At 41.7% G+C, this 23,524-nt stretch overlaps 1 protein-coding gene across 1 annotated transcript in view; it reads left to right on the top strand.

Moving 5' to 3' along the window:
• The first annotated feature begins 302 nt into the window (after positions 1–302).
• LOC142949414 (STE20-like serine/threonine-protein kinase) overlaps positions 303–23,524 on the top strand; it is a 254,312-nt gene continuing 231,090 nt past the window's right edge. The window contains exon 1 of the mRNA XM_076091042.1: positions 303–317. The gene's annotated coding sequence lies outside the window, so the exon portion shown is untranslated. The remainder of the gene's footprint in view (positions 318–23,524) is intronic.

Here is a 23,524-nt window from a genome sequence, read left to right as displayed (position 1 = left end):
GTGATGTTGCATGGCTACTGTGGGTGGAGAAATATGAGCATTTCTGAGTCAAGCTTGCATTTTTTGGAAAAGCTTTTCATTGCAAATGAATAAGGGAAGCAAGTAAATCTTGAAATGATGGAGAGCACTTGGGAGCCCAGCAACAAGGGCTAATTCCTCCCAAAGATTTGCATATCTGTGTTTGGGGGGGGGGGGGGGGGGAGGTGATGAATTTTAAATGTTGAAAGGAAACAAAAGTATGATTAAATCATGAGTGTATCCATGTGTGTGCTAGTGTGTGCAAGTGGGTCTGTGTAGGTGTGTGTGTGTGTGTGTGCGTGTGTGTGTGTGTGTGTGCGTGCGTGCGTGCGTGTGTGTGTGCAAATGTGGTGATTAAATTGGAGAAAAATAACAGAAAAATCTTGCAGTTACTTTCCACATGTCAAAAATGTCGGTATCCTGGCGTTGCTGGCACAGAGATATGAATCAATATTTGGGTAAACAGGTAACTGCAAACTCCCTCCTGCCAGTTTCATTACTGAAAAAGTGATTAGAGAGGTATTCCCATGGAAGCAGCCACACACAAGCACAGCTCAACTGGACATCTTCAGCAGCCCGTTTGCCTCTGTAAGGGCCAGCCACATATCACTGTTTAATCTTCCATGGCATGCTTTCTATTAGAAGCCAGACAAATGATGGTAGGTAAGGAAAGGTCAGCCGATTCTCTGGCTCATTTATTGTCTGATTTTCAACCTAAGTTGCCTTTGTGTCCCCTCGTCTGATTTTATGATCTGTAAGTATTGTTTTGCCACATGTCAGGAGCCTGCCCTGACAGCTGCTGCTCACCAAGGTCATCTCCACAAACTTGTGTACATCGAGACAGAACGCTCCAAAAACACACTGTAATGGTACCACCGAAGTAATATAAAGCACTGCATGGTCGGTCTCTACTCGGCACAGTCCTTCCCACTCAGTCGTCTCAGTCTCCTGCACACTAGTAGACAGATCTCACCTTTTTACTGCCGTGTTTCACTCCTATTACTTCTTGTAGTTCTGCTCATGGGCCAACCTTTCACTCCGTCTTCATACTGCCTCATCTTGGACTCCACCATGTTCAGGTCTCAGTCGATTCTCTGCCTGAGGAAGAAAGGCATGGATAAGTGCACCGTTTGCCATATCTGTTGGCAATCTCTACATTTTATTCTAATATTGCCCATTATTTATGCTGAAGAAGTTTGCATGATGGAAGCTCAGTAGCTGTAGTCTCAGAATTATCTTTGGCAAGATAATTCTGAGACTGAGTGCATTGCTAAAAGACAGGCAGTTAGCTACCAGAGTTAGACCGGTCCTGTGTGAAGTTAGCTAAAAATCATATTAACAGTTTATTACATGATTGTTAAATGTTATTGATGTTGTTATACAGGTAGAGTATGCATGTGAACGTGTCCTGTATTGCCCCGATTACATTGCAGAGTAAGAGCAGACTGCAACTTTAAATGATGATATGAACAGTAAGGGTGTAACAATACACGTATTTGTATTGAAGCGTTCGGTACGGCAGCCATTATGAACCAAACAATTCGTTAGAATACTACCAGTGCATTTGGAAAATTGTGGGAAACATAATGTTCTTTCGGTGGAGCCAATGCGCTCAACATGGCAAGCCACCCAACGTAACAGACAACATGCAGTCTGACACGCCCACCACGGAAGAACAACATTCTACTCTGGTGAGGCACGTGTGTTCTGGGAGGCTATGCAGGAAAACCAACAGCAGCACACATGCTACAAACTCACCCCGCAGCGTTTAGGTAGCTGTTCCCTACTGATTCAAACAGGGCTAAAGCAATCGTCACTGCGATTATTTAAAGCCGCAGATATGAGACTCTACTCTGGAGTGGGGGGGCGACTGTGGCTAAGTGGATAGCAGGGCCGTCCTTCAATCAGAGGGTCGGCGGTTCGATCCCCGGCTCCGGCTCTGCTAGTCGCATGTCGATGTGTCTTTGAGCAAGACACTTAACCCCAAAATTGCGCACACTTTACGAACATGGTTCTACAATGGCGGACAATAGAGACCTCGTTATGTACACGTGTCTGAAGCCGTTAGCGCAACCCCGTAGCTACATTAGCTTAAAGCTATATGTGTGTGTGGGTTAGTAAAAGAAGAGAGAAAGCAAACGAAACAAAAGGGTCCTCCAAAAACAGATTAAGATCCTCCCCGTCACGGTGGAGTACAGAAGATTTCTCTTTCAGCTACAGAAATACAGCTGACGACTCTTTGATTAGTATAGCCGCGGTTCTGACCTCTGAACTGATAAGAAACCACTTCCGCGAACGGTGAATCGTCTCAACACGAATTGCGGCAGTATTGAAATACACAGCATTAGCGATCTCAGCGATTGTTGAGCATACACCACGTTATAAAAATGACAGTAACTTAAGCGACAGAAAACAAGATAATAAACACAATAGTCTAACTCTAGCCCAGACACCGTAAATAGCTTACTATGATGTGGGTTCGTGGTTGAAGATTGTGGTTCTTCTGAGTTTGTCGGTGGAACTCAGGCAGTGCGGCTCCGTGCGGCGCTGTGATAAAACTCTCTGTGCGTCAGAGAATGTCTTCGGCTCAGTAAGGGAATTTCCCGTCCTTACGGCTAGCACAAAGTCAACTTGGGCGGAGAGGAGAAATGTGCTTCTCTCTCTGAAGAGTCAGTCTCTTCACTTCTGCAGGAAAATGGTTCGCTTCCTCGTCCAGGATGCAAACAAAAACAAACAAACAGTCCAGTAGATACGTCCAGCGAATCTACAACTGTTAAACGTAGGATTTCTTTTTAAGGACTGCAACGTTGCATGTGCTCCCTTGTTGACCAAAATCGAGGGAAAAAGCGTAGACAAGGGGGCGGGGGGCAAGGCTGTTTTATAGAAACAGGAGCTGAATCACGGGGGTCCTGGGTTTCTGTGGCCCTCGGCCAATTAGATCGCAGTGTTGCATGTTTTATTGCTTTCGCATTTACATTGCTCTTATCACAAGACCCAAATCGGGATGAACCCTTGCCTGCAGAATCGGCAGGCCCAAATCTCTTTATTTCAAAGCACATGGTGAGAACAAGGAAACACCTGGGCCCAACAGAGATGAAGAGCCATGTTCTGCAGACACGCCCCCTTGAGAGTCTCACCAGCGAGGATTTAGCCAAAGAGATGACAAAAGCAGTGGAAGTTGGAGCGAGCTAATGTGACTATTCCTGTGACTACTGACAATGCCAGGACTATTGTATATGCTGTTGGAGCTGCTGGACAAGAGCCACAAATAGAAGGATGCCATTAATCTAGCATCTCAGAAAGCAGCGGCAGTGCAGCAGATCTCTGGCCTCCTAGCATAGATCAGAGAGATTGTGACCTTTCACAGAAGCATAACAGCAGCCCATGTGTTGAAGACAAAACAGGAGTTTCTGCAGCTTCCTGTACACAAATTAATCCATCATTGTTCAAAGTCAAAAATAACATACTTATTATCATTAGTTTTAATAAATACAAATATTTTAAAATCAAGGAAATTTCTCTGGCATTTCTTTTTTGCCGTATTTAAAACGTACCGAACCGAGAATTTTGAACCGTTACACCCCTAATGAACAGTGTTTCTGAATATTTAAAGTTATTAAATGTGTTGCACCAGTCTGGATCCAGCTTTTGTTTCCATGGTGACTGAAATAGTTTGAGTTAATACCAAGACAACTTTACATTTTGTTATCTCTGTCAGCTGAACTGGTCACAGTGGCTGTCTCCCCTTTAAATTATAGCACTGTTGATTGCCTGCTGTTCTAAAACCATTTTGTTATATACAACAATGTTAAAGGGACATCCCGTCCCCAACGATGTGCCCGTCCACTACGTGCCGGCAGTCTCTGTAATCCATAGAAATAATAACGCCGCTGGTGCCATTAGTATTGACAGGGAAATCACTGCCTTGCAAACAGAGCCTGTCCCACTGAGCCTGCACGTTCCTTTATGCACTGTGAGGACTGCTGGCTGTGTACGGCAGACAGAAAATGTTCTGCTTGTCTGGCAAAGGAACACACATGTGGCTTTCCATGTTTTGCAAGCTGGTGAAACACATAAAGGCTCTGACAGCATGACAGCAGCAATTTACAGTCCATTGCGAGCCATATAAAAATTAAAGAAACGCCCAGTCAACAGCCCTCTTCCTCATATCTGCACTGTTTGCTCTATTTCATACACGCTTGCACTCTGCTCTGAAATGTGCATGTACAGTACATCAACATCTTGATGAACTGCACAGTTATATGTGGGATAACAGTGGCACCTCTCCGCCCTGCCCTGTTTTGATCAGAGGGATGACAGGCTACAGTGGGCTGCCAGGCTTTCCCTACAGAGAGATGATGGTATAGCACTATTTTTTTAAGCACTAACATCTAAAACAACATTCAGCCAGAGAGCAACCCTAGATTCACTTTAAAACAAATATTTTACATCCCTATATACTGTACCCTTTCAATATTTGTACCATTCGATGATGAGATTATCATTATCAATATTTTTGCAACAGATTGTTTGTGAACTGGCAGGTGTAAAGACAGCTCCACACATGGTCCTGTGATAATCAAACCATATTCAGTAGTTAACACGAGTAACCATCCTTTTTTTTGTCTAAATATTCCTGAGAAGTTTCATCAAACATTCTCTGGCACATCAGCACCAGAATCTGACAACACAGAACCACTGTGAAACTTGCTGCAGCTTAGTGACGTGGTTTCAGTTGGCACTGACGGGCAGCAGGAGCACAAGAGCTGCCATTTGGCTCTACCTCTCAGCTCCCAGCTCGTGTTGATCCCAAAGGTGGGCGCTGCTGTTCTATGCTGTTGTATGTATGGTGGAGATCCACTCCACCATGGAGCTCTTATTAACAACCCTGTCATTACCATATAACTAAACTATTTTTTAAAGGAAACATATTTTCTCTCAGATTATGGTCGCAGTTCAAAACCAGGCTAGAACGCTGGTTATGAAAAGTGAAGCCAATGCTGAACTTTCTTACACTTCTCCGGTTTGTATAGAAGTCTATGAGAAAATGACTCTACTTCTCTCTTGATTTATTACCTCAGTAAACATTGTAAACATGAGTTTATGGTCTCAATCTCTAGTTTCAAGTCTTCTTCAATACAGCATGATGTTCATTTAGTAAATGATGGTCCATTTAGAGTCAAATAGACCATAAAGCAGGGGATGCTTTAGGGCGGAATTACTGTGATTGACAGGTCGCTAGCACAGCGTTAAAACTCTTAACCTTTCACACTGTTGTTTTGGTCTCCTAAAAATGTGTTAATCAACGTTCAGTTGAACTTAGCTTTCCACCCTCTGGTATCACTTCTGGTTGCAAAAAAAAAGGCTTCAAAACTATAGTGTTGTCACAGTGACGTAACATCACAATCAACGTCTTAAACGCGGTTGACATTTGTGATAGAAAATTTCCACTATGACTTATCTATCTGTTTTTATTGTCTGACCACTCATTGGTTTTGGCACTTTTTGTTTTAGTAAGGTTAATGAATGTCAGCCATGGTCAGTGAGGGTCCTCTCAGGCTGAGTAATACTGTGTGTGTGTGTGTGTGTGTCTTAATCAGGGGCATGATGTTGTCAGCTTAGATAAGGGGCTGAATGGGAATGCAATCAGTGGACCATTCAGTGGTTAACCATTCAATGGTTGACCAATGAGTGGTCACTGTTATCCAGATGTCCTAGTGGTGACTCCTCCTACCCCACCATGTGCTCAAGGCATTTATAAGTCGTACACAACCAACACTCTGGGTTCTTCCTCCTTAAGACCGCATTGCATTCTGTATGACGATTGAACCTTCTCTGCGCAGAGAATAAATACTTTAAAGACAAACTTCTTTTCTCAACGTTTCTTAATTTCAGTAACATAGGACTCACTCTGTTCTATTAAATAGTTTTTTCCACCACACATTGTAAATTGAAAATAAATCAACGTTGACTTTTCGTTACACACAGGACACAAACAGTGTTCTCCTGTTTGTTATACTTGTCCATCCACCTGGACCTCCTTCCTATGTGGACTTTTTGACATTTAGTTACAGGTAATATGCATTTACTCTGTAAAGGTGCTCTCCCTCTGACCTCTTTTCATTTTCTTATCTGGTCTGGAAATGTGCAACGATTTGTGCAGCTACAATTTTGGATAAGTGCCACAGTCACTATATTAGTATACAGATGATGCTGCAAGCTAAGATTCAAAAAGAATGGTAAAGAATGGTTAGTAAAACAAGAAAAAAAAGTCAAACATTTTGAGACTTTAATGATTACGCTTTTAGGAATAAACAACTGTCTCTGCGATACAAAGTTGTAACAACCTGTTACTTTCACTTTATAACAAACTTTGTTTGTTTTTCCCTGTTTGTTTTTCAATGATTGTAGAAATGAGTGTCACGACTGTTGCTGGCAGCTCCTACTTCACAACAGAACAATGGAGCTGAAAAGTAAAGGAAAATGTCTTTGTGAGTCTTAAAGTGCTACTTCATCTAATTATTACTTTGGACATGACAGATATTTATTTTAATGTCAAAATCCAAAGTCAGTTTCTCTCAGTTGGCAGATAAAGGCTTCAATCTGCGTCATTCACTCTAATCCCAGTGTAAGCAAACTTGAAGAGCACTGTTTTCCATTTGACATTGTATTATTAAAATGACCAAATCACAACAAACCAAATAATAGGGTATTAATTAGCAGAATTACAAATGAGGAAGCCAGTTTGTTTCTTATTTCATTGTTCAGTTTTGGCGCACTTGAGGCCTGAACGATGCTTACTCCATATTAGCATTGCGATTGCCTGGATGCAAGCTTGTTTAGCTAAACCGTCGCCAACAGCACCAGGGGTCCACATTTAATTAAGCTTGGTAATGAATTATCAAAGAATTATGCGCAGAATGTGTCCACCTCTGGGCATGGGAGGTTTGTATTCAGCCATGCCTATACGTTATCTGCAGATACTTCACAAGCGGTTCTGCACACCTGCACTATGGTGAAGAAATCTCTTTAAACATAATAAGGCAGATTTTGTTCACACTGAGCTTGCTAATGACCACTGTGAGATCACCTACGGCATCACAGAGACAGGAAAAATGATACTGACTATTTGAATGTAGTCATCGAAATGTTTTCATGATGTCTGAATTTGATGTTTTAAAAAATAAAAAGGAAGGCAAGAAGAGGTGGAGACTGTGGATATTTTTAAAAACCTAATTGTTTGTTGCAAATGTAGCCACCATAGTTCTTCTTGGTTGGGCTCTTAATTAGGTAATGGTGGTGGTGGTGGAGAGGAGGGATAATTATTAATTTAAGTGAACTGGCCCGAACTCACAACTAATTTGTGAGGGAGAAATGATTTATGGGAGCCCTGAAAAAGCCCTCTGAGGGACGGGTGATGGGAGGCGAGTGGAGAGGCAGGGCTGCTGGACATGGTGGCAGCGGGACTGTGAGGTCAGCAGAAGGCTAGGATAGACACAGACAGGGCAAGTAAAAAAAATCTGGCCTTTTGGGTTTGATGGGAAATACTGCGGCCTTAACATGCACCGCAGGACTATATCCACCCTGAGCCTGCTGAGCCTTGAGTACCGTTCCTGTGCCAGCGATCAGAGATACTGGAATAACAAAAAAGACAAAGTGAAAGACAAGAAACATGCACAGGCGAGGGGTGGACAGAGGTGGGACAAAAAGAAGTAGAGAAGGAGACAGAGATGGACAGAAGTTGAAAATATGCAGACCTACAAGAAAAATAAAGATAAAGGTCAGAAAACAAGAAGAAAAGTGGACGTCTGTGTGACAGAGTGTGAGAGAGATTGTTTGATGGGAGAAAAAGTAGTAGGGAGGAGGGAATGATAAAACAGAAGAGAGCACAAAGGGAGAGATGAAAGTCTGTGAGGACCTTGAGCTGTTTGTTCCTCCCCCTGATGGCACTCTGGCACAGCTGGAGCTGCTCGGCTGCCTCTGGAATCTCGCAGCAGCTCCAAAATGTGCGCCAGCTCCACGAACGCTTTCTCCTGCTTGGAGTGGGAGGATTGCAGAGTGCAGAGAGAAAGATTGATAAAATGAGCGAGTGAGCCGACAGTACTGGACCTTCTCAAAAGTTGTCACAAATCCTGCTGGCTGCTTTATTATCAGCTACAGGCTCACGCATTTACCCTGCAGATCTGAGTAAAGGTCTTATGTGGAAACAGTCAATCAAATAAATACTGCTGAGATGACAACTGTCCTGGCAGATTTAAACAGGTGGAGCTTGCTAGTTATTGTAAGATATTGTTGGAAATGTTATGTTAAAAACATCAAGTCCAGATGGAATGAAAAATGCCATTTAAAGCCTGACATCATATCCCTCGTCATGTTTTGCACCTATTTAAGGTTGACGAAGGCTAGTACCAACCAATTTCAACCAATAATATCATGAATCAATCAATCTGCAACTTTTAGCTACAAGGGAGGTGTGTGTGAAGCCACAGTCCTCTATAGCAGCGGCACCATCGGGTCATTTTGTTTGACGGTCATCAGCTGAGTGACTCACAGTGGGAAGAGAAGAGGAGCAATGGCAGAGCGTTCAGGTCCAGGTGGGGAAAAAAACGAAACCAATTTTAAGTTTAAACAATAGAAGTGAGCCAATGTAGTATGATTTATTATGAGTAACCTACACATCTCTTCTCTTTATCATGACCTCATGTTGCATAACGTTACTTTACGTTACTGTGCGGCTCCAAAATGAAACGGCGAACAACGCACTCTACTATCGATAAAAACTCAACTTGTCAAAGTCACAGTGGAGAAAGAAAGACACAGACAGGCAGATGATGGAGAAAGAAAAAGAAAGAGAGGGACAGCAGCAGATGCTCTCCACTATTTGAACTGTATCTGAAAATTATGTGTGAGTGAAAGAAAACCCGTTTAATATTTCAATAAATTAATGTTAGCATACAGAGGTGTTAAAAGTGCTTCGATCTTTTGTAAAAGTATTCATTCTATAGTGTAAAATACTCTGTTACAAGTGTAAAATACTCCATTCAAAGTATCACCCTGGTTAAAGTACAAAATAATATTTATCTAAATATCTATTTAAAGAACCAAAGGTAAAAATGCTCATTATGCAGAATAATATATAGTATGTTATTGCATTATACTTAAAGATGCATAAATGTGTTTATCATTTTAATGTTGCAGCTGGTAAAGGTGGATCTCATTGTAACTACTTCAAATACTGCTGGGTAGTTTAATCTATAATAATACAACATCAAGTATCTGTTTTAAGCTGTCAGATAGTAGTAGAGATGTAGTGGAGTAGAAGTATAAAGTAACATTAAATGGAAGTAAGGGTTAGTAATTCAACTTTGTACTTAAGTGCAGTAATTGAAAAAATGTACTTAGTAACATTCAACTACTGTTCAATTACATACATTTAATAACTGTTCTTCCAACTCTAATCAATACATGTGATAGTAGCTGTGAAGTATTCTGTTTACGCACTACAATATTTTTAACACACAATGAAAACCACAATTCATAATTCATCTAGAAAGTATTCAACAGTTTTAGAGATACACTCTTCAATTTGATCAAGGATGAAGACATGTACTGTAAATGTGAATAAAGCACCAGAGTGCATAGTAAAGCATCAACATAGAGCTTGTTTATCAAAAAACTTTTTTCCGCCCCCCTACAGAGGTCTGGAAGAAGCCCATCTGTCCTCATTTACCGGAAACACCCCTGAAGGGGAGAGTGCCGCTTGAAATTCTCAGCCAATGGCAGGCTTGAGTCAGACTAGAGCCACATGAACCCGTTCAGTATGTGGAGAAATACAAAACCTGACAGGCCTTGCTGTGCCTTCAGGGTCGCGAAGCTACTGAATGGCCGGACAATCCCAGTTTGGGTAAGGGGTTTACCAGTCAATTAACCAGTGTCACCTGCACACTTAGTAAGGCAGACAGCCTCCTTTAAAGTATCACTAACATATAACACATGCTAGCATATCTTTGCACACCAAACGTTGAGAGGGCAGACCAGCAAATCGCAGCAACGATCTATTAAAAGTGTAATCAGGCACACTGTGGTGGGACTGCAGGCCTAGTTTGACCCCATCAAGTCTTAATGAGGTCCGCCGAGCCATTAACCCGCTCATTTAAATAACATGCATCAATATTAATAGGTTATTAATGACTTAAAGCAATTATGTGTACAGTGGATTGGACAGAGAGTGGGAGGCAGGAGACAGAGAAAGAGAGAAAACGGTGCTACTTTTAAAAATGTGTACATAATGTACACTTACACAGCACTTATTCCATTATTAGAGTCATGTCCTACTCACCAATCAAGGACGTCGTGGTTCTTCTCTGTTCCAATTACTGAGCTGCAATCAACCACAAGAGGCAGCAATGAGCCCATCCTGCACTTGAAACCAAACTTGTACAAAACACACAAAGGTGACATTCATGATTTACCTGTGGTATTTTTCAAACAGTGTGCTTTGCTTATTAAGAAAAAAACACTTCAAGGATGAGAACTAACAGGTTAGTTTGCCAAATGCATATATAGTTAACATCCACCTCCAATAAAAAGCGCCAAGCCGCCAGCCATTGTCTTTGCTTGGGACTGTTTGGGTTGACCGCATTTTAGCTCATGTTTGATTCTCTTCCTGTTAAATTCAACTCTGACTGTTGGTTGGTGCCTTTTGTTCTGATCTCTCTTTTTTTTTATCTCTGCTGGAAGGCTTTTAATGGGGACCGTCTCGTAGGGAGTGTTGAGTCTCATTGACATTATCTTAATACCAATGACAAAAGATGGCAAAATAGGACAAACTGCAAACTAGAAAAAAGTACTCAGCAGAGTGCAAATCTCGTCCAGGTGTGTCTTCCTTTAACCTCCCAAACAAAGCATTAGAAGTCAGTTGCCCCTCAAGATGGCAGTGAAGATAACAAAAACAGAGCTATATTCATCTCGTATGGAACCTAACTTTAGTGGATCAAATCCAATCGGGTATGGAGTTAATCTGCAAGTGCTCCACTTCAAAATGAGATGTCAGTTTTTGAGACAACAAAAGGTCAATCTATGTCCTGCAACAGACGAGAAAGGCTTATTTTTAGCCTGGCTGATTGCTACTGAAGCAGCTGTTGATCACTTCAGCCCCTACCAGGTTTAGAGGAGTGAGGAGTCAGCAGTCAATGATGGTAGAAAACAGTCAATCAAATGTTGTTGTTTTTTTATTGTGAATCACTAGAATCCACAAGAGGTCCTTGAGCATACAGTTATAAAGAGCACAATTAATTATCACGCTGATGGGTCCAGTAGTATGAGAGATTAGCTGTGGACAGACGGACACCTGATGAAACGCATGATCTCCCAAATGGCTTACACCTGGCGGAGATAATAAAGACGAATGAAAACGGTATTTCTATTACGTCCGAACTAGCAGTAAAACCTTCATTTAAAGGTCAGGTTCTCTATGCATTTGAGGTAAATGGACTCCAGTTACGATTCGAGAATTTCCTGTAAGTGTAGACTGCATTGGAGACAGGGTACCACTGGATAGATGGTGACCGCGATGTGAGGGATCTTCACTTTGTGAAAACTCATATACTCATGACTAGGGGGCAAACAGCGGTGAGCCCATTCATATGCAGCGCTTTCACAGAAATGTCTATGCTAGCGGCAGTGAAAATGGCCTGTCTCTGGCTGTGTGTGGGTGTTTGTGTCTTCACAACACAGAGGTGAATGCTAGCTTCAGATCAGCACAAGTCCAGAAGGTTCACAGGGGGTGAGGTGCTCACAGAGGGAGACTGCAGCACAAAAATCCCAAAAGCTGAAAAGCTGGTCGTAAGCAAAGCTTAATCCTTTCATTGGGGCCTCTTTTCATGTTGTCACATATGCGCATGTGAACACCTACTGTAAGCACATGCTTATTTACAGGCTGCAGCATCAAAGGTGAAAGATTTAAAAGCGGCAGCACATTGCTGAATCCAAGAGAATAAATCTAAGTGAGACTTTAGAGCGGAACCTTTAAGAGCAGTTTTCAAGTGATCACATCATTAATCACGTGGATGCTCAGAGCAGGAACGGCCAATCAGACACAGGATTGTTTTGTTTTTGGATCCTGAGGCAGAGAACGTATAACTTTTATGCCGCGTTCTCTCTCTGTTAACTTCAACCTTTTGCTGGTTATAAGGAAGCAGAATCCTCTTTATTTCTGAGGAAAACGCTCTGCCAACACAGAGGTTTTATCGCCGCAGCTGAAAGTTTCGGATCCCAAGTTTAACCAAGAAACTCGGAGGGACCACTAAGAAGGACCATTACGAAGTCATCTCACAAGTCATTTAGCTCGGTGTCTGGGCATAGTTAGGTCATTGTGTGTTACACCTTGTTTGTGTTTTGCTTAAGTTACTGTATTGTTATAGCATGTTGTTCAGTATGCTCGCGGACGGCCGAGTCCCGTTATACTTTGTATTTCATACTGCTACAACCGTGTTGAGATAGATCAGTCACCGCTAGTGGGGTCGGTAATTGTTATTTTATCGGTTCAAAGATCCCGTGTGATAAAATAGTAATCTCCGTATTTTACCGCAGTGGTAAGTATCTTTTTGTTTTGAGGATTCTTTTGTTTTGTTTGGTTTAGTTTCCTTTTCTTTAAATCAGTCGCCGCGAGTAAGGTGGGGAACAGTAACTATCAGTTTAAAAGCAACCAGAACCGTGGCTGGACGCATCTGAGATCGCCAGCCGAGTTTCTGTGAGATAGAAAAACAGTTCCTATATTTTACGACGGCGCTGAGTGCGGTGTCTTGAAGATTTTACCTTTTTCCTTTTTTCCCTCTTCTTTTACTAACCCACACACACACGTTCATAGTTACATGCATATTCCGGTTGAGCTAACTACCTCTGGCACGTGTAGATAACGCGATTTCTATTGTCTCGCGCCATTTTGGAGTCTCGCGCCATTTAGTGGTTTCTTGAGGCGTGGTCATGTGCAGAACTACCCCTCCATTTTGATAATCCGATCTATCTTCCACGTGTAGTCCCACGTGACGTAGCCACGTTTTAGATTACATCCATATGTGGTCTGCACTCGAACTCAACCCTTCACTGTTCACTCTGAATGTGGAATAGTACTTTGACTATTGACATTGTGAGTGAATACTAATTATGAGACTTAGTTTGTAGTTTGGTTATTGGTCCCTGTTCTCAGGGTGGTGCCCCATTATTATTAATAATTGTTAATAATCTTACTTACATTAATAATTCTATTGATGTCAATAACTTATTTTATCACATTTGCTGATAACTCAAACACGCTCCTTTTCGTTCGTTGCAACGGGGTGATTGCAAAACAAAAAACCTGAGGGAAAATCAAGCTATCTGCATAAATAGATTGAAGTCTATTTAGATTAATATACCAACACTCCAGCTGATGTACATTTAAGGTGAAGATCTGAGTTCATCTTCCACCTCTGTCTGAACCCTGTGTTCAGTAAACTGATAATGGGATACATTTCCAACAGCAGTTTCACATGATCAGCTTACCAGAGTCTGCTGAGGTGGAGTTGTCATCATCCTGGATGAGGTCCAGTCGGCTCCTTTTCTCCTCCTGCTGTGGTCCCTTTCCATCTTCTTTGACTTTCCTCTTCATTTGTCTCACAACGACATCCTCAGAGGTGGTTTGGTTTTCCCTTTTAACAAGCCTTGCCAAGTTGATGAGGGTCTGCCTTTTAAGAGTGGCCTTCAGTTCAGAGTCAGATCACAGTAAGAAAAATCAGGTCTATCTCGAGGTACTAACTCTAAATAAGTGCCTTCTCCACCTGATAAGTCCTATGGATCATTAACACCAGTGAAGGCAGATTTCTGCCTGGGTTTCTCACTTACCTCGATCTCTTTTAAGGGGCGGAGAACCGCAATTCATTGTCTTCTTTGCAGAGTCTTTGTCCATTAAGATATTGAAGAAGTTTCGAACAGGAAAACTGTGAAGTAAGTACCGATCCAATGCTTGAAACTATCTGAGTGAATTTGCCACTGAGTGTGTTCTTAAAAGAGCTTCACTACACTGAAGTTTCCCACCAGAAAAATGCAGCGAGCTAAGATACAGCAACATAGCGAAAGAAGTTTATTACATCAAAACTATTTGATTTATTACATTGAACCAACTTCATTCCAAGTCAATGCTGTTAATATCAAAATATCAAAATAATAAGATAACTTTGTGATATCATCAGATATCACAACGGATTCTTTGGGATTGAAAGTAGGCCGATATAGTCTGCTGTACCGTACCACAAAAATATTAAGTACAGCAGCTGTCTGCCAAAACCTACAGACAACAACCCGTCACAATGGCATCTAGAAAACACACCTGCTGACGTTAGGTCAACATGCAGTACGTTACCCATGCAGTTCATTACCTGCGCCATGTAGGTTACATTTTCAGCTTGGTTTGTTTGTACACGCATTACAGTACGTTTCTCTGTCATCAACTTTGTGAGATGGACATTTGTGCTGCATTCATGTAGTTTCATAATAATTGGAAAAATTAGCTCTGGGAAAATTCACTTGAACGCCCCCTCAAGTCGAAACAACAACTGCAAAACAGCTAACGTGTTGTTAGAGCATTAAAATACAACACATCTTCTTGTTGTTTCCACATTACGGTGTAAAGCTCATGAACACACCAAAGTTGGAAGACTTCCCAACTCTGGAAATGGGACCAGTCTAAGAGCACCTAAATGCACCATTGTTTGCTGCCTTTAGTTGACCTTCTGCTGGCATCCGTCTACTTCTGCTATAGCTGAATGTCTGATATTGACTGCTGTATACTTTTTGGCAACCGGTCGTTTCTTGCAAAAATGTTGATGTTTCATGATGTTCAGTTTAATTCCACCAACACAGTCAGCAGGCCAAACAAGCTGCGACTTCTGTATCTCTGCTGGCATAACGCTGAGCTCATCTTTACATCCTGAACACACACTGTGTCTGTAAACTGTTCAGCTACTTATTTTGAAGTATAGGAAATAAAGAGGAATGTATTTTTAAAGTAATAAGCAAAACATGGCCGGAACATGTTAGATAGCAGCTCGTTGTTGAGGATAAGAGGACTGAGGCAGTCTTTGAATATGCCATGAAAGCATAAATCTCTGCCTCCACTGTGTTTTTCCTCTGCTGTGTCCAGATGTTAATTGTCACAGGGAGCAACAATTACAACAATCAAATTCCTTGTGCCGCAGCAGCCTTTTACCGGACACATGAAAACGGTCGCATTTTCCACTTCAAAAGGAACTTTGTGGATCGTCAGCACATGAAAAGGAACATATGGTCCTTGCAGATTTACTGTCAGTTTTCCGTATGTATGTTTCCTGCTGAAGGAGGGAACAGAGAGAGAAAGAGAAAGCAGAGACCGACTGCTCTCCTTATTTCTTCCTGCTCCCCCTCTTGATAGAGTCCACATAGTGCATCGAAACAAATGACCCTGACTCCCCGGCTGCGTCCAGAGCAACTGCCAGAAAATGTTTTCAAAATCCAGTCATTTATCTCAGCTCACATGCCCGCTGGACATGAATGCAGATAGCTTCATGAGTGTAAATCCAAAAAATGGACAAAGACGTGGCACCTGAAATACCTCTGATATGTTTTTAAAGGACTGCTCACAGAAAGTGACACAGCATTAATGTGACCATAACGACCGAAAAGCAATGCAGCGTGATTGGCTGTGTGGGAGTGCTGAGGCAATTGCTGCATCAGTGACTATGATCGATATGCATGTTATCAAGTCAAGTGTCAGTAGTATTAGGGGCATTGTTATCTGCCTGGGAAGAACAATATTCTCAGAGCAGTTATTCCGGGCACAATGACTTGCTCTTTATTGGAGGCTCATAAAAATTGAAGCTGTCGTACTGTCAAAGGGAGGCCAGCTTTTACTAATATATTTCAAATCTGACTGACTGCAGTACTGCTGCTGCTGCAAGAGAGAGAGAGAGAGAGAGAGAGAGAGAGAGAGAGAGGAAAGAAAAAAAGAGGAACTGAGAAAATTAAACCGCTGATATTGACTGCCAGTTAGAATCAAGAGAGCAAATGAAAAAAAGGAGAACATTTTTATTGCTGCATTGTAAATTTGTGGGACACTAACAAATGCAATCTCAAGATGAGAGAGGCAAATACCTTGGACAAAGCGTGGGACCCTGAGGGACCAAAGGGCCAACCGAAGCAATCACAATTATGGCTATTTATAATCAGCATAATGCATCTGAATGCTTCTGCACACCCAGCAGGGGCTAGCGACATCTACAGGTTGCCAATTTGATTGATAGTAACAAAGATGGGCTCCCAGTAACCCAGGCAACAGTTGCATATCATGCATGATGCCCCGGTCCGCCTTTGTTCTTTAATAGCGGGCTAATGAGCGGCCCCGACATCGAGTAAGAGACGACAGAGACCGGAGGAGCCGGCGAGTGAAACGTCGAATCACTGGCGGACAGAGTGCAGACCATTACTGCGGACTGAAATAACCTCAGTTCCACAACATGCATTCAGCCTCAGAGTGTCTTGGTAACAGTAGCTGTCACTCGCACTTCCTCCCACAGTGCCATTATCATGCTAGCAATATAAACTACACAACCAGTCTAAAACACCAGAACACAGATCTGGCCAGGCATCAGCATGAGTGGGAGAGGGGCAGAGGAGCAAGGCTGCTAGAAATAATATTATAGGAGGGACAGCAGATAAAGGAGCACATTATTTGCATGCTTCCATCAGAGACACTATAGATTTGACTCTAAATGAAAGACCATGAGCTGACTAATATCCTCTTTGTAATTATCCGGTCCTATCCTGCAGTAGTTGTGGTAATGATATTATACAGTGTACCGAAAGTAGTACAATTTGTAATACAAAGCACGAATGCTTCTTTGTACCACGAACCCAATAGTAACAAAATCAACAAATAACATTTAATGTCTTATAGTGGACATGAGAGCAGGAGTTGTTTCCAAGCCAAAAAGGAATCAAGAGGGCTGCGCACACTCTCAAGAAAATAATTTCTATTCAACATTACTTCTATTAAATCAAAATATAAGAGCTGTTAGGACTGCTGATTAAAAGCCAGCAGACACGTGTAAGATGTTCGAGGGCCGCTATGTGATCAGTTGTCATGAGGAGAAAAAAGAAACAGAAAAAGTGATTTTATTCTCACATTCGTCACAGGCCTTGATACATTACTTGCAGGCCTAACAGATCCTGTAGACCAGTCAGCAAGTGACTCTGGTTCACTGGTTGATTTGCCTAAAACAAATCAAAACCTGGAGCCATATTCACAACAATTCTTATCTCACTGTACCTCTTCAGAGTTCTACTAAATGCTGCACGATATGTTTTTTTTTAAAAGGGCATCACAATATTGTTTTTTCCTGCAATATATATTGCACTATTATACAGAAATAGTCAGCCTAAATTTGTTAGGCTATACATATTAAGGTTAAATGCATCAATCTGCATCAATCTGGTGAACTTTGAGAGCAAAAAAAGAGGCTCGATAAACTTTTTTATGTTTCATTGGTTGTATGGATATGAAAAGTCACATCCACAAAAAAAGGAAAACGAGACTGGGTCCGTGTTTCAGGCATGTCTGGTGCTGCAGACTGCTCACACCGAGGACAGGGTGTGTGTGTGAAGTATTTATCCATAGTCAGTATATCACCTACAGGCGATGGCTGTCAGCACGCCCCCCCAGTTTGAAGAAGCAGACGGGAGTACCAGCATGGAAGCTGAGCAATGTAGGCCTACTGCTGGGCAGCAGCAAAACATATTTGAGTCACCTAAAGGGAAGGCTCACCTAAAATATCGATATCACTTTAATAAAGGCATTGTTCTTTAAAACCACTGTTGATATTCTTGTTGAAGTCTCATTACATCCTGACAGCAATCAATGAATCAAATGCTCTGACAAAGAAAAAGGACATCTTAGGCTGTTGCAGGACTGTAACAAGCCCGTCCAATCATTCCATTCGGTCCGATTTATTTCAGGTGTCTAAGACATGTCCACAGCAGAACATTGCTTTACTGAGTTGTTTTTTGTTATTGCAAAAGCATAAGTGGGTAAATTACCGCAGTACATATCCAGTTCACTGACATATTAGTCCAGTAGCTATAACACTTGATCAGTTTTTATTTGATGTTTGACAGGCAACGATATTATGGCTTGGTTGATCAGTTGATCAGCTGATGGATTAAAAAGGGAGTGAGAGAGAGATTTGTGGATGAGTGAGAGCGTAAAGAGAGTCTACCCGACCGAACCTATGCTGAGCTTCATGGAGTTCTACAGGAATGTGTTATTGGTTAGATGTCTGAAATAACGTCTGTGTTTAACACAAACCCCTCTGGTGAGTTTAAAATATTTTACGTGTCTTAAAAAGTGTCTAAATGAGACGATTAAACGTCCTCACCCCCAGATGTCAAAGTAATGGGGCATGGGATTAGTCCCTGTGATGTAATTACTGAATCTGAAATTATAGTCTCTTACACTTAAGTATTTATATTTGTACAAAAACTAAGAAGCAAAGCACATGAAAGCACATAAAACTAAGGTGAGAGGCTGACCCTGTGGATTCGGAGAATTCTCAATTTGTATTGCTTTCCTTTTCAATCTTTAACTTTTACCCGACAGCCAAACTGAAGAGTGCTAGGATGATGTGAAAGGAGGTGTTACTGTCAAGGCAGCACACATCCTCCTACGGCACTGAAAGATGGGATAATATCCACTGATTTATGTTCACCATGTAGATCTACTGACTCTCCATCTAGTGAATTAATGATGAACCTCAAAGCCTCAAAATGCAAGTCATCAACAAGTGATCAAAAGAGGACACGGACCATTTAGGCCTAAAACACTCCTGTGAAGTCAAAGTGTGTGTAATGGCCTGCATTTGAGAGTAAAAGTTCATACAGAATGGGAAATGAAAATGTTTTTCTATATTTCTCTCATGTGAAATACAGAGACTGTTTTCTGTGATGTTGGAATCATCAGGTAATAAATGCATAGATGTTAAGATAATACCATTATATTTAGTTTAATGTGGCTCCAAAGCACATCAGGTACATTAAGCCCTCTTCTGGCATTTGTTTTTCCAAGAGCCACTAAAAACACACAAACATAAAAACTGACTGTATGGTGAAATGAATGACGATCGCCTCACAATGCATGCTGGTTAGATTTGTGTCCGACTTGATCCCGGCGTGCTCTGACGTCATGAACACGTGGTCAACGATAACCTCAAGAAAGCGAGGCAGCCAAAGTTTGAATAGCAGTTGCTCTTAGTCTCATCTTGTGCATTAATTAAAGGTTTAATCTTAAATCATATCTTGTGTGATTGATAATAATAACGCTTATTCATACAACACATATCAAAACGGAAAGCAAAGTGTTTCACAGGCAGACATAAAAAGAACAAAGGATAGAATACAATGCAGATACATGCACATTTCCACTTTAATTTATATTTACAAACACATATACATGAATCAGAACGAGGTCTGCAAACTACAAGTAGACTTCAGGTCGGATCTAGCAGGATGTAACTCTCTTTGACTTCCTGTATATTCTTTAAACTGTCTGACTGGACCACAATGTTTTTTCCACGCCCCCTGCTGAAGCCGCCTAATTTCGTCCACTTCCCCCCCCCGAGGAGCAGCTCATCTCAAACGAGCCTATTGTCTGTTGTCTGCCCCGCCCACATGACCTTCACCTGTTCCTCATCAGCCCTGCTTATTAACTGCCTGCTTTCTCGGGGCTGGTATTTCAAAATGATCTCACAGGATTTTAGTTGTTGGATTGGATTGAATTCTGATTTGATTTAAATTGATTGAAATGTGGCCGTTCAAAGCAGATCCAAAGATTTATTTACATTTGTACCACCTGCAGTCAACAGCAGTGCACAGTATTGCGTTAGAACAGTGTGAACAATAGCTGAGGCTGTTTCACTTAACAGGATGTGGTGGCAATATGGATGTCAGCTCAGCAGCTCTGACCGCTGGACTGAAAATAAGTGACTACTGAAAATCAGGCCCATAACTGCAATCTAGTGCAAGACTGAACCAGTCAGATAACCTAAACTACAGTTTATCGTGTTCACTTACTTCCTACGGGCATTGTATCCATCCCATACTACTCATTCTAACCAGAGTACAATCCACTTTGTACAAAGAGGATCAAGTGAAATTGAGATTGTGTCCGTTGCATCCTTTCTGTGGTACGGTCTCAGTAACAGCAAACATGCTGAAGGGTGTGTGTGTGTGTGTGTGCTTACATGTGGCGGGAGAGGAGGATGATACGGCTTCATGCTCTGGTTCTGCTATCTTTTCCCTTTTCATTATTTTTCCAAGAGGTGTCATAATAAGAGTCCACAACCCATTTTCTACAGCACAAAACAACCTGTCCATGTTGCAACCACAGAGATCTCATACAGGACTACCCCCCCCCCCCCCCCCCCCCCCCCACATAAACACACACTATCAGTCTGTCTTAAGTCTCTTTGCCTTTCTCAAATGCTCTTGTTTTCCATCCCTATAGACTGTGTCGCCTCAGCAATTGTCTCTACGTAGTCTAAAGTACTGCGGTATCTAATCAAGGCCTAATCTCACCTGGATTTATGACAGGGATGTTGCTGCTCGTGTTTTCCAATCTCAGCACTGAACATTCACATGATTAAATTCCATCAATAAATCAGATATGGTCTCATGCTCTCATTTCAACTTCCTTGTAGGTAGGGGAGGTGTGGAAGTGCACCCAACTCTGCAGAACAAAATCGATGGAGATTATTAGGCCTCATGCAAGAACCACTCCTACAAACAGGTTTGTTCGTATATGTGACTCGTTCGAGTGACTCAGGCGAAGTTGCTGCATTTATACATTTTCTCGTATCTTGAATTTTCTCTCACGGGTATAACTCAGTGTACGAGTGGTCCAGACCTGTAGCAGTCATGTGCAGTTAGTCTGCTGTTATACAAGTTTTTCACTTATGGATGGTATATTTCATTCACTTTGAAGCAATTTTGAGTTAGAATCTTCTATGAAATAGACTTCATAATTATGTTGACATTATCCTGTTTGACTCTGACATCTGAATTATAGACTGATGTAATTCTAAAGTTATTTCTATAACTTGTCTATTGATGTAAATGTAAACACTACAGTATAGTTATGAACATCTTGTGTTGTCTGACCTCCCGTTGCAGTCATCGATGGCCTCGCTGTGGAGAGACGTTTTCCACATGGAACCATTTCTTCTTTATTTCAGTGACAGTACGACGCTCAGGTGACGCGTCTTCAACAATAACATCATTATTTGTCCTCATTCCTCGTCTTCATCAGGTCCCTTAATTCTGTTAAAGAGAGACTTTCCTCTCTGGATCTCTGAAAGCAGGACTTCATCATAGGACACAAGGGGCAGGACGTGTAGCCTTATATGGTGTTATTGGGCTGTTAGCGATGCTAATTCACTGTCCTTATGGCCGCGCTCATTTACACACAGGTGTCACTCACCATGTTAACTCTGAACTTCAGATAGCTGAATGACCAGAGAGTTTGCTGAATGTGACGTGGCTCACTCGTACGAGCTCACCAAACGGAAATAAGGAGGAGAAAGTGAAGATAACAACACCAAAATGTTCTCAAAATTACAACTGACAAACCGAACAATGATTTCAGCAAAAGTGGCTGTGGTGGCATTGATGCAATGTGCAGCAAGTCTGACAACAGGGCGAGCAAAAGCCATGAGCAAAGCTGCATTGGATACATCAAGCTATGTATGTGAAATGACAGTGGAGAGGGGCTACGATCTGCAGCGGCCTCAAACATGACATTATGGGGATAAACTTGCTTTGTTAGATGAATAACTATTCTTATGATAGAAGTCATTTTATGTTACCAAGCTCAGAGAGGACAAAAAAAGCAGACATAACGTCTAGTTAATGAACATCACTTTTCAGTTACAGCTTTTAGCCAGACTACTCCGCTATCTCTGCAAAGTAAAGCCAAAAGTTCACTTTTAGTTTATCTATCCCAGTGAGGAACTTCACTGACCCAGCGGGCACTCTAAAGAAGAACTCAGGACACAACTCCTGTTTGAGGCCAGTGCCTTGGTCAAGGGCAGTGATAGAAGTATTACACCTGTTTTCACCAAATCTTTTCATTATTGATTAATATCTCAAACTTGGATCAAATCATTGTGTCATGCTAAAGGGGTCGTTTGTTGTGACAAAATATCACCCAACTCTCAGTTCAACAGAACGTTTTAGTTTCTTTCAGCTCATTGTTTGGGTTTTGCATATTGCGACCTCACTGTTTGGTTCAGTGTCCCTCAGTCAAATGTGAAGGAAACTTGTAATCCTGGTGGCCGATGTTGTTTATTTCTCCTGAATTTCGGATCAGATACCACTGGGATGTGTGCTGTGTTGTTGGTTTGGTTTAGCGTTTATTTTGGTAAAAGTCCACTTTTGGATTTCTGACACGATAAAGTGCAGCTATATTTTGTTACAATGGTTTTCCAGCTGCAATGATGTTGCAATGACGCCAAGCGCAGTTACGGAAGACCAATTGGAGCGGACTGGAGGTGAGGGGAGGGGCCCTTATAGGCACAGGCTCTAAAAAAGAGTGTTTCAGAGAAAGGGCCAATATAGTTGTATGCAGGCAGACAGAACAAGAATAATGTTTTTTGGAAAATAAAGCATGTAAACATGTTCTAGTAGAAACCCCAAATACAAGGATGAACCCGGAAATCTGCAGCATATGTCTCATTCTAATGAAATAGGAATTACATCAGAAATTACTTACATTAGCTAAAGTTAAACCTAAATATAGGTTAGTGATTCACTTTCTGCTGATCAACTATTTGATTAATTCACCAATGATTTGAGAACTACATACAGTACAAGACTTTTTTGGGTTGGAGGAAAATGGAGCAACAGGGGGAAACTCGCAAAGCAAGGTGGGAGAGCATATGAACAACTCCACACACGAAGGAGGATTCAGACAATGGACCAGACAAGACCAAAGGGCCCTCACTCCAGAAAACAGAGATCTCAATGGAATATTTTTCGAATGTCTGTGAAGAGACAGCACAAGTAAGAAGAGCGGTGTGGAACAGCGACCTGAACCTACGACAGTTGCTTCACAGGGATAATAGTATGAGTCAGATCTTAAAGGCTGTCTATACATGCTGTATAGTGCATATGCGCTTGTCAGGGAGTGTGTGTGTGTGTGTGTGTGTGTGTGTGTGTGTGTGTGTGTGTGTGAGGGGGGCACTTACCTTCAGTAAAGGCCCTTTCTATACCAGTTCTTTGGTCTTAGAAACCAAGCATTGCTATAATTTTCAAAAGTAGATAATCCTGGATCTGCAGGGTTTGTGAAAGATGTTAAAAGCTGCGTCTGACACCACACATGACCTTTTCTTTTCACATGGCTCCTATTTATTGTGACTCCTTTTAGTAGCTTTGAACTTAGTTGACCAAA

The sequence above is a fragment of the Anarhichas minor genome, unplaced genomic scaffold (assembly GCF_050575085.1).
Source record: "Anarhichas minor isolate MPS153535 unplaced genomic scaffold, ASM5057508v1 ptg000014l, whole genome shotgun sequence".
In the NCBI taxonomy this organism is placed as follows: Eukaryota; Metazoa; Chordata; class Actinopteri; order Perciformes; family Anarhichadidae; genus Anarhichas; species Anarhichas minor.
The sequence above is the reverse complement of the archived record's forward strand: the minus strand, read 5'-3'. Positions and strand labels throughout refer to the sequence as shown.